Source organism: Colobus angolensis, unplaced genomic scaffold, assembly GCF_000951035.1.
Source record: "Colobus angolensis palliatus isolate OR3802 unplaced genomic scaffold, Cang.pa_1.0 Scaffold237, whole genome shotgun sequence".
Lineage (NCBI taxonomy): Eukaryota > Metazoa > Chordata > Mammalia > Primates > Cercopithecidae > Colobus > Colobus angolensis.
This window is the reverse complement of record NW_012115566.1, coordinates 248,713-261,537: the sequence shown is the minus strand read 5'-3', so window position 1 is coordinate 261,537 and position 12,825 is coordinate 248,713. Positions and strand designations below refer to the sequence as shown.

The following is a 12,825-nucleotide window of genomic DNA, read 5'->3' as shown; positions in this document are numbered from 1 at the left end:
GTTCAGTCCACCAGGGATTGTGGTGCCCTGAACAGCAACAGAATCAGGCCCTCTACAGGCACCTGATGTATAATGGACACTTGGTTGGTTCATGCCTCTCTGGTCTTTGATCCTGTGTTGGGATATTTTCCTGGCCTCTATGTGGGATCTGTCTTCTCTCATCATATTACATCTCTTCCCCCACCCGCAAGTCCATCCACTGAACCCAGGCAGTACACCAGCATCTGCATGTGTGCCGTGTGTTCCTGCCTCACTTTCCCTTTTCATGCCTTATTCTCACTGTACCACGTTTCCTCCTCAGTTGAACAGACATGGTAGAGGACTTACTTAGTCTGGAATGTGACCATCTGCCCTTCAGGAGAGAACAGCAGGGCTGGGGTGAAGGAGACCCTACTGCTCCCACCCCGACATCCTTCACCCCCACCTCCTGGCTTCCCTTTTCTGCATCAGCACCACTCCTGAACCCCCATTCCTGAGTGTCAGAAATGCGAACATAACTAAAAATGAAACACAGATGCACCCACATTATGTGTGAGTACTCGCTCCATTTATTGTATTTGAGGTGAGATTATTTTAGGGCATGATCCAGGGTAAATTGCTGTAAGGCCTGGGCACCGTGCTGTGAGGTCAAAGGGGGATGGGACTAAGACTGCAGAGCCCTGGCTCCCCCACTACTTGCCAATCTCCGGTCATCTGTGGACGTCTCTTCCGCTTTGCCTAGCCTGGGAGACACTGGGATGTTTCTGATCCTGGGATTCCTTGGGGGGTGGTGAGCAGTATTTCCAGGGGTGGAGGGTGCCATCGGCACTGATGGGAAGCTTGAGTGTCTCCTCCCAGGCTCTCTCAGTGCCTCCTCATCTATTCCCTCAACTTCTGGATCCTGAGCACCAGGGCCTGGGCACCCCACCCACTCCTGCCCTTCCAGCAGGGCCTGGTCCAGCTCTAGCTGCTGCTCTGGCAACTCCTCAGCCTGGGCCAGCACAGCTGTTTGGTGGGGCCAGGTCCCTGGTGAAGGGAGTTGGGGAAGGAGCATGAGCCAGGCAAGGGTCTGAGGTCCTAGGAAGCCGTGTTGCACTATCTGACTGGAAGTGAGGAATTCGACCTACCATTCTGTTTTTCCATCATCTGCCTCGAATCCACTAGGACTGAGCTCATTATGCCCTTTCTCTGTTTGTATCAGTGACACTGGGTCCCCCATATACCCTGCACTCGCATCCCCACAAGTCTCTGCACACTCCTATTCTGTCCCTGCACCATGTCCCGTACCTAACTCCAGAAATTTTCCCATTGCACCCCCTGGAATTCTCATCCCATGATCAGAGGATCCACATCTTCTCTCAGGATGTTCCTGCACTTCACAGCTGTAGCAGGAACCTGGGTCTCCCTGAGGACACAGACCTCCAGAGTGTTCCCACATGGGAGTTTCTTCACAGACCTTGTACCCTGGGTCCAAAGATGGGGTAGGGTCCTCATTCCTCACTGTAGTTCTCAGACTTTCTGTCTCCCTCCTCCCTAGCCCTCCTAAGCTGTCATCAGTTGAGGGCCCTACTCCCCTCATTGTAGCCATTCCCAGTGGGCCTGAGGCCATTCCTGTCAATCCTGACTCTTGTAGCTTCCAGTTCACCAGCACCCTCTTCAGCAGTGCTGTCTTCTTGATCTTTAGTGACTTCAACATATGCAGATGTGGTTGGCTGAGTAATGGTCCCCAATGACGTCCAGTCTCAATCCTTGGAACCTGTGAACACGTTGCATGGCAAAAGGAACATGTAATGAATATTAATCTACATGTAATGAAGATTAAGCACCTTAAAATAGAGAGATTATCCTGGACTTTCTGTGTGACCCAATCAAGTCACATGAACCATTAAAAGCAGAGAAGCTGCTCTGACTGGAGTCAGATGCTGCAGAGGAGCAAGGCAGAGGAGATGCGGGAGAGGGGAGGTCAGAGGTTCCAAACAGGGGGATTGGCTATGTTGTAGGGACCTTCTCCTTTCTTTGTCTGAATCTCATGCCCTTGTCATCCCCTAGGCCTCATGATGGGCAAGATCCCCAGCCCTTCCATATTCTCAATCATACTTTCCACTCTCTGATCATCTTTCCACTCATACCCTTTCAGGGTGTCTACAGGCTCTGAGGATACTTATACTATCATTTTATCACATACTGTAATGTAGTATCAGTGAACCACTCATTACATATGTGCTGCTTTCCAGACTTGCCGTCTACCCTATAGTACATTAATTCCAATAATCCTTCCACCCGCCTGGGATTCCCAATCCAGTGATCCTGCCATCTACTCCCTGTCCCTCACCCTTGGTGTCCTATTCTCCCTTCTCACCCATTTTGAATTCTGTGGTAAATAATTTCCATCCTTCCTTTGCCTCTCCCTTGCATTGTCACATTTGCTTGGCAAAGCTACACAGCTGGTGGATTCCACCTCTGCCTACACTGCACCTGCCCCCATGAGCTGCAGGAGGCTGGAGAGCAGCACACAGCACACTGACTGCTCTCTCTAACTTCATGACCTAAACCTCATGGGGACCCCCTACCACGGCCAGCAATCACCCTCTCCACACATGGCTCACCCTCAGCCTCCTCCTGGCCTGGGTGACTCTTACACTCCTTCTCTGTGCTCACACATCCAACCCTCCTTCCCCATTCCTACTTCAGCTGATTATCTTGCTTCCTACTTCATTGAGAAAACTGAACACATTAGAAGATAACTTCACAGATTCCACCACCATCTGCTCATGCATTTACAGCTGTACCACATGTCAGGCCTTTTACCACGTGGATAATTGTTGTGGGTTAACCATCCTGCTCCCAGCCAGAGCCAGTTCCGTTGCTGGTGCCCCAAACCTCATCCCTTTTTGTTTACTTGAAAGTGTCAGTTCATCCATTGATACCTTTTTTTTCTTTTATCATCATCCCTTTTCCTCTCACTCTACTGGATCATGTAGCAGTGACAAGAATGCGTATCCCAGGCTCTCAGCTAGAGGAAGCACAATTGATCATGACCCAGCTGTTGCAGCCTGGAATCTATTGCCACATTTGCTGAGACTATGCCTACCATGGGCTTCTTCCAGCCAATGATTGAGGAAAGCAGGGAAACTAAGGCAGGAACATTTCTCCTCTGAAGGCTGACTGAGGCCTCCAGGGATTCCAGATGCCGTTACTGAACTTCCCTTAGCCTGCACTTGGTCTAGGATGCTTCCAGCTGACCTTCTCTCCCTTTTTCCCTCACTGGGGCTGAGACATGCATCAAAGTCTAATGGCAGTTCCAGCCTTGTCTACCTTTCTCCCCAATCTCTCTCACAAATATTTCCCCTGAGAAATCCTTGCATGTTTAATACTGTGTTGGGGTCTGCTCATCAGGGGACCCTAACTAACACAAGTGGTATTGAGGGTGATCCATGAAAACAGGCAAAAATGGGAATTTAAAATAAGTATTCAGATAAGCTCTCATGACTGTCACAATGATTCAGCGGCATGAGAGGAAAGGGGATGATGATAAAAGAGGGAAAAAAGGTATGAATTGATGAACTGCCATCTAGGCTGGTGGGGGACAGAGAAAGTCCATAGTATAAAGTTCAGCTGAGTTGCTGTGGATCTCCCCAGTGTGGACCTGAGAAGATGCCCTGGTTAGGGGGTGCTATGGCAGGTGGGGTGACAGAAGCCTCTGCACTCTAATGATGGAGTGGAGGAAAATCTACAAAGACAGTGGTGTTCGCTGGTTACTGCTCAACCACATTGATACCAGACAGAAGAATAATGAGAATTTGAGGGCTTTGAATAGCTGTCACTGTCTATGTGTGAAAGCCTCTGCAGTGTCTTATGGAGAGGCTTTTATCTCCTGTAGCGAAAGGGCAGATAGCGTGGAATGGCAACTGAAGATACCATTGTGAAGGAGACAGTCCTCCAGAGATGTCTGACACAAAGCCAAGGCATGCCTGTTGTGGGAAAGTCAGGGCCCTGGTGGGGAAACCTGAGCATCTGCAAACTGGAACAGGGTTATCCAACGGGTGCCCTCCAGGACCCTTTGGGCATGCAGGGGAGGCTTGCCTTTCTCTAGTAATGGTTCCCACTACCTATGTTGAAAGATGCTACAGAAACCTCATCCCTATGACGCAGCAGGAATCCCATTCAGGAGCTTTGCAGGAACTAGCCAACATGTCCCTGTAGGAGCCTGAGGAGCACATTTGGGATTGGAATTTGAGAACTTTTGATAAAGGAGGCAGAATTTCAGGCTGAATAAATGAAAATTCTTTGGCTTAGGGTACTTTCTCAGGGTGTAGGCTTATCAAGGACCCTAAGGCATGGGGCAAATCCACTGCTGGGGTGGATCCATGTAGACCAGAAAATATGATGCCCAACTATCAACAAGTTATACCTGACTTACTTGCTCTGGAACATGTAGAGGATAGATAATGAGGCTGAGGGAAGTGGGCATGTGGAATGGAGACATTATGTGAGGCCAGAAGGCCCACCAGGGCCATGCTCCACAGAGGACCCAGAGGGCACACCTTCTACCAGAGCCTCAGGAATGTGCTGGTGAGAGGCACCTGCATAACTAAGAAATGTCAGGGTATTGTCCTCTGCAGGATAGTGGTGATGGTAGAAAAGGTGATCCCAGAGTTGAGCTCATTAATATCCCTGGTAAGGGTGTGACCCTGAAGAGATAGAGACAAAGTGGTGGTAGTGACCTGCAAAAGCCAGATGGCATGGTTACCATGACAATCTCAGAGGAGCAGCTGAGGGGGCTTGACCTTCAGGGAGTTGTGGGGAAGGTTAATAGAAGGTGATGTCCCAGGGGCAGAACAGACAGGCAGCCAGCAAGTGCACTGCTTCATATCTATGATAAGAAAGCAAGAATTGATGAGCAGGAGGCTGAGAGTGTCTAACCCAAAACAATGTCATAATCCCATTCTCAATTCCTAAACTTCAGCCAAGTTTCAGATTCAGATCCCAGTTACAGAGGAGGAGTCCACACCCCCAGGATGAAAGACCCTGGAACGACATGGCAAATATATGCTGGGTCAATTCCCTGAGCTCTTCTGCATAGGGATCTACAGCCATTTACTCAGGATATTGTACACTGGGGAAGGGAAATAGGCAGAACTGGGGAGAGTATTGACACTGCCTGTGAGCTGACATTGATGCCCAGATGTCCACAGCACCAGCATGTCTCAATCACAGTGGAGTTTACAGAGGCCGGAAAGTAAACCTGGACACATTATGGCCCACAATGGGACCACTGGTTCCATAGACCCAGCTCTGGTTATCTTCCAATTCCCTGAGTGCATTATTGACATTGATGCACTGGCAGCTGAAGTAACCCCCACACCGGGTGCCTAGTCTGTGGAGTAAGGGCTGTCATTGTGCTGAAGGCCAAAAGGAAACCTCTGACACTGTCCCCATCCTGGCCAAATCAAAAATCATAGTATGTCCCAGGGTTGGAGGACACTGCAAGTATTGTGGGGGTCACACCACCATTAGAGGGCTGAAAGATGAGGGGTGGTGTTGAGTGTGCCTATTGTCTCCATGCAATCCAGCAATCTGTCCACAAAGAAGCCTAACTGGGTCTAAAGAATGGATTAAGATTACTCCAGACTTGGCCAAGTACAAGTTATACTTGCAGCTGCCATGCTATCTTGATATCACTGGTAGGGCAGATTAATAAGGCCTCAGGCACACAGCATGCAGCTGTGGATTTGGTAAGTGCATTCCTTTCCATTCCAATTAGAAAGTAGATATAAGAGTGATTCATATTTATGTGGGATCCACAATACATTTAATTAATTATTTATTTATTTTTATTTTTATTTTTACTTTTTTGGGATGGAGTCTCCCACTGTTGCCCAGGCTGGAGTGCAGTGGCGCGATCTCAGCTCACTGCAACCTCTGCCTCCCGGATTCCAGTGATTCTCCTGCCTCAGCTTCCCGAGTAGCTGGGATTACAGGCATGCACCACCACACCTAGCTAATTTTTGTATTTTTATTAGAGACAGGGATTCACCATATTGGCCAGCTTTGTCTTGAACTCCTGACCTCATGATCTGCCCACCTCAGCCTCCCAAAGTGCTGGGATTACAGGCAAGAGCCACCGCACCCGGCCCACAATACATTTATTTATCATTTGATTTAGGGCTACTGTAACTCTCCTGTCCTTTATAGTAAAGTCTTAAGAGTTCTGGACATACTGGATATCCTACAGAATATTGAATCAGCTCATTTCATTGGCAACTTCATGTTGGCCTGGACTAATGAGCAGGAGGTAGAAAGTGCCTAGAGTTGTTGGTAAAACACACGCACTCCAAACGGTGAAAATAAACCTTACAGAGCCTCAGGAGGGGCCACTGCAGTGAAGTTTTATGGATCCAGTGTTTAAGGGATTGAAAGGATGTCCCCTCCAAGGTAAAAGATAAACTGTTGAATCTTGCATCCTCACTACAAGGAAGGAAGCACACTGCCTGGTAAGCCTGTTTGAGTTCTGACAACATCACATTCCACATGTAGGTATATTGCTTTGACCCACACTCTAGGTGACATAGGAGGAGGCCAGCTTTGAGTGGAGCCTACACAGGAAAGGACCCTGCAGCAGATCCAGACCATGGTGCAGCCACCATCCCTCAAACCCCCTGGTGCTGGAAGTGCCAGTGGTGAGTTGAGATTCAGGATAGAGTCAAACCAAACACCAGCAGGAGAGTCACAATGGAGGTCTTGGGACTCTGGAGTAGGGTCATGCCATCCACAGCAGAGACATATGTCTCTGTTAGAAGCAACTTTTGGCGGGACGTGGTGGCTCACACTTGTAATCCCAGCACCTTGGGAGGCCAAAGCAGGTGGATCACCTGAGGTCAGGAGTTCAAGACCAGCTTGACCAACAGGTGAAACCCCATCTGCACTAATAATACAAAAATTAGCAGGGCATGGTGGTGCACACCTGTAATCCCAGCTACTCAGGAGGCTGAGGCAGGGGAACCACTTGAACCCAGGAGGGAAATGTTGCAGTAAGCTGATATTGTACCATTGCACTACAGTCTGGGTGACAGAGAGAGAATCCATCTCAAAAAAAAAAAAGCAACTTTTGGCATGTTCCTGGCCCTGATAAGATAGAATGCTTGACCATAGGAAACCAAGCAACTATATGATTCCAAGTGCCCATATGAATTTGCTTCTGGGTAACTCATGAAGTAAGAGATTGGACATGCCCAATAGTATCCAGAATGAGATGAAAATGGTCCACCGGGGTTGAGCCTGAATTCCACATTGATACCCACAGAAAACACCCATCCCTGAAGTGGTACTGAACAACCAAGCAGAATAATTGAAGTTAGCCAGCACTCACCATAGGTCACCCCAGGCCTGGTAGGAAGGGAACATGAATGAAACAACCACAGTGGCAAGGATGAGGCCACGAATGGGTCCAGCAGTTCTGACTCCCCCTTACCAAGGTAGATCCAGCTTCTGTTACCTCTGAACGTCCAAATCATCAGCATTAGAGGTTAATGATTTGCCCTAGTGGGGCACTATTTCTTTAGGTGAATAGCCACTAAGTGACAAGTTGACTACATTGAGCCACTTCCGTCCTGGAAGAGCCAGAGGTTCATCTTCACAGAGATAGGCACCTATTCCATGAGTGAGTTTTCCTGTCCTGCTCTCAGACCATCAGTGGGCACTACTCTCCAGGGGCTGTTGACATTCCTGATCCACAGGCTTGGTATTGCTCTCAGCGCAGTATCTGCTTGGGAGACCAACTTGACAGGGAAGGAGATGCAGCATTTCCATGGCAGTGGGATCCACTGATACTATCATCATCTGCACTACCCAGGGGCTGCCAGCTACAAAGAATGCTGGACAGGTCTTCTTTAGGCACAGCTCAGTACCATCTTAGTACCATATTCTGAGGGGTGTGTGCCATCTTTCAGGAGACGGTGAATTTATTAAATCAGAGATACCTCAAACAGTGCTGTGTTCTTAGTAGGAAGAACATGTGGGTCCAGAAATCAAGGGGTGGAAGCAAGTGTTACTCCATGTCCAGTCTCTTAGATTCACCCATTGGGGTATTTTGCATGCTTTATCTCACAGCTCTGGGCTCCAGAAGGCAGGAGGTCCTGGTTTCCAAAGGAGCTACCATTAAAAGAAGACAAATGACAGCCCATTGAACTACACATTATGGATGCCAGTGGGGAAATTTGGAAAGTACGTGCCCATACAACAGCTAGCAAGAAGAAGAGTCTTGTCCTCTCTGGGCGGGCATGATAGACCCTGACCCCAGGAGGTAGGTGGGGCTGCTGTCACACAATGGAGGCAGGACAAGTGTGTGTGGAACCCAGGGATCCACTTGGGGGCCTCCTGGCTCCCCTTGTCCCATTGTAAGTTTAAGCAGAATTGTCCAGCAACCCAGCCTGAGAGGATTTGATTTCCAAGGTCACAGACCCCTCAGGACAGAAGGTTTGAGTCACACTCCCAGGTGATCTCCCAAGGGTCCCACTCCTGTACTCCAACGTTCTCAACAGCATTTGTGCAAAGGCCCTGCTTCCCATAAGCTGTTCCCAGCCAGTGATAGCGGGTCATAGCGGGGACAATAAGGCAGGGAGTCCTGGGATACAGAAGACTCCTCTGATGGCCAATTGTGGCTCAAGGACTCCTCCATGGACTTGCATAACTCTCCTTAGATTACCTGTGGTCTAGGACACGTTCAACAAACCATCTCTCCTTCTGTCCATCACTTGGGGTCATACTTGCATCTCAGTCTGCTGCTTTTCCCAGGGTTTCCTGGTTCCCTTGCCATATTGTTTGGAAGGTGTGTCCCCTAATAAAAAGCTGCAACTTTCATGGCATGATGGCATCTACTTCTTGGAGGAATTGAACTAACAAAATCATTTCCATCTGCACACCAGTGACCTCTTACTCTTTCCAATTTGCAAAATCCTTTCATTTGTCCAACTTTTCCCTCCTGCAGCAGCTCCATTTTGCTGGTATTTGTATTATCTATTTCAGTTATGTGATGTTTGCTGTTTTCAGTCACTAAATTTGGGGGGTAGTTTTTTACACAGCAATGGATAACTAATGAAACCCTCTTATGTTTCCGTTATTCTATGGGGCTATCTACATCTGTTTTATTTCCTTCCATTTTGATAATATCAGCCATATGTGGTGTTTCCAGTTTTTCTACACCGAGTCCTTTCTTGATATTAGTTTGTCTTTTCTCCTTTGTTCCTTCCCTTTCTTCTTTCTTCTGTTCCTCCCTTCCCTCCCTCCCTCCCTCTCTTTCTTCTCTATTTCCATTCACCCTTCCTCCCTCCCACTCATCTTCTCTCTCCCCTCCCTTCTCCTTTCCTTCCCTTCCCTTCTCCTTCCTTTCTTCTTTCCTTCCTTCCTTCTTTTCTCTCTTTCCTTCCTTCCTCCCTTCCTTCCTTCCTTCCTTCCTTCCTTCCTTCCTTTCTTCCTTCCTTCCTTCCTTCCTTCCTCCCTCCCTCCCTTCTTTGCTTCCTTCCCTCTCTCTCTCCTTCCATTTTTTTCTTTTTCTTATGAAATATTCCTAGCAAAATAACCCTGTGTGGTTATGCTATAAGGAAGAATTTTCTGAATCTGTATGTTAAAATTAGAACACCCTGTATATGGGAAACAAGTAAAGAAGAGGAAGTTATTAACAGAGCCTAAATAAAAAATGCCTGGTGTAACCCTGCAGCCAAGACAGTGGCTTTTAACTCTTAATTTCTCACCTTCAACTTAGTGTTTTCAGAACGCATCATCAACATCAACTCTTATACATACATCATAAAAGTTTAAGTTGATACTATCACTTTAGAAATCAAATTATCATTATATAGTATGGTTAAAGTCAATACAACATATTATCCAATCATCCCACTCCTGATCATACACTCTGGACACTTTTTTGCCTGTGTGCCTAGGAGACATGCACACTAACAGTTATGGCAAAAACTGGAATCTGCCACATATACATCATTAGGAAAGTAACGAAATTGTAGTGTAATCATAAAATGTAAAACTTCAGCAGTAAAAATGAATGAATGACAGTCTCCCACACCACAGATAACTCCTACATATAATGCGCATCATGGAAAAATAAATGCAGAAGGAATTTGCCATACCGAAGCATAAAAACCAGCCAAACTAACTAACATTTGGTTTTGGTATATATATATACACACCAAATATATATATATACACACACAATGTACTATATATATATATACACACCATGTAATATATATACACACACACACACACACACATATATATATATATAATTTTTAGAGAGATACAGGCAGTGATAATCACAGGACTCAGGATGAAGACCCCTTCTGAAAAGTGTGATTGGGCAGCAGCTCAGGGTGGCTTCACAGGTTCTGTTCCTTATGCCAGTGCTGGGTGCCCATGTAGTTTCTTGATCATAACTCCTTCAATAGTGTTTCTCAAACCAAAAAATACCTTTTTTTTTTTTTTAATGAAAGAAGAAAATACCAAAGTTCATTGCAAGGATGCTTAGCAAGAACAACTCACATTGGAAGAAAACCACAGCCATTTGTAAGGAGCCATGTAACAGAAAGGATCAGGATGCCATGAATACGGCATTGGCTAGAAATAGGTCATTTGATCCTTGGCCCACTGGCATCTCCATAGATTTTCAGCGTACAATGTTCAGTCTGATGTGCAAGCCAACTCCATCTTGCAAAGGATTTGATGTGTTACATTTTACCACACGCATATCTGAATTAAACTTTTACAGAATCGGAAATGCACATTACTGATCAAAATAAATTTAACAGGAAAAGATTATAAACAAATAACCAGTGATGAAATAGCAAATATTAATGGGAAACGGAACAGGGCTGCTTTAAAAAAAAACTTTAGAAGCACATAATAGCAGTGGTATTTAGAATCATAGTGGTGTCCTAATCACTTCTACCAAATTCCATTCGAAACCAGAGTGAAAGATGTTAACTTTATTATAGAAGTCCCCCTGAATAGCCAGTTTTTGAAAACTCTTGTTTCCCAATCAGAGTTAACCATTTTGAACAACTGCATTAAACAAAAGTTACTGGTATCATGCTAAGTTAGATGTGTTGACTGAGGTATGAGATCCACATTTTTTCCAACTGAAAAGCAATCTGATTAGGCAACTAGTTTTGAAGATGATATTTGAATAAAAAACTGGCATTTGGGGCATTCTTAAACTAAATTTGAGACATCTTAGAAATAACAAAGACTTATTTTCAAGGCATTATTGTTATGGCACTGAAGTCTTGGAACTATTTGATCTAGTTTCCATATGTTCTCAACTGTGTTGCAACTGACTCATGAGAACATTGTTATTAAAGGTATTTGTAAGAAAAACTTAGAGATACTGTCGTATCTCCTTTCTCTGTCCCAAATTTTTTCCCCCTCAGCACCCACGGCTCTGTGATGTCTCAAACTTTTAATTATTACTTTAAAAAGAGAAGTTTAAAGCATTAAAGAAATATAATCAGATGAAAGAAGTATTTGCTTTATAAAACCCTGAAACAGTAATTTTAATTTTGCTTTTAATATGTATGCAAATTATGTGATACTCCTCCCTTCCAGAGGTGCAGCTTAATTCCCTCCTGGTGAATGTGTCTTGGACTTAGTGATACACTTCTAACTCATAGAGGAATGCTGACATAACAGCTTGTGACTCCGGGTGTAAAACATGAAACTCATCATGGCTTGCACCTTGGTTCTCTCTGTCTCTCAGATCATGAGCTCTGGGGGAAGCCAGCTGCTGTGTCATAAGCAGCCCTGTGGAAAGGTCCATGTGGCTAGGAACTGTGGCCTCCTGGGACCAGACTACAAGGAACAAGCCTTTTCCAACAGCCATGTGACTGAGCCATGTTTCATGTGAATCCCCAGCCCCAGTGAAACCCTCAGATGACTTAGCCCTGGGTAACAACTGGACTGCAGCCTTGTGAGAGGCCCTGAGCCAGAAGCACTCAGGGAAACCTATCCTGGATTCCTGACCATTGGAAACTGTGGGAGATCATAAATATTTGTTTATTTATTGTTTTGAGCTGCTAAGTGTTAAGTAATTTGTTATGTAATGGTAAATAACTAATACAGTTTCATAAGAGGGGATGAATTATTGCACTTTAATTTTCATTTGCTTTAAAATTATTATTATTATTATTGAGACAGTGTTTTTCTCTGTCACCCAGGCTGGAGTGCTGTGGCAGGATGGCAGCTCACAGCAGTCTTGACCTCTTGGACTGAAGTGATCCTCCCACCTCAGCCATCAGAGTAACTGGGGGTACAGCTACATACCCCATGGCTGGCTGTATTTTATTTTGGTAGTTTTTGTAGAGATCAGGATTTTGCCATGTTGCCCAGGCTGATCTCACACTTATCTGCCCACCCTGCCTCTGAAAGTGCTGGGATTACAGGCATGAGCCACCACACCTGGCCTAAATTAATTACAAAATATTAAACATGCCATTTGATTTTAAGAAGAAGAATTTCCATGGCTAAATAGGATGTATTTTAGTACCATTCACAATGATTTCTTTATTTGATCTTCAATTTTCAACTGTGTCCCAATTAAACACAGAAGGAAGATCCAGGCCATGCTAGGCTGATTCTGTTATGGCCCCCCAATAACCAGCCCCTGGCCATTCACCTTCCCCCAGTTATTCAACCAACACTAATGTAGGTACTGTTGTGAAGGGATTTTTGCAAATATAGTTAAGGTCCTAAATAAGTTGACTTTAAGACAGGGATTATCCTGGGTTGGGCTATCCTCATCTGGCGAGCCCTTGAATGGACTGGGTTCTTTCTGAGCAA

General features: G+C 45.7%; 1 pseudogene; it reads right to left on the bottom strand.

Annotated features, from left to right (window-relative positions):
* Positions 1-717: 717 nt before the first annotated feature.
* Positions 718-12,825, bottom strand: part of LOC105513911 — a 50,770-nt pseudogene continuing 38,662 nt past the window's right edge.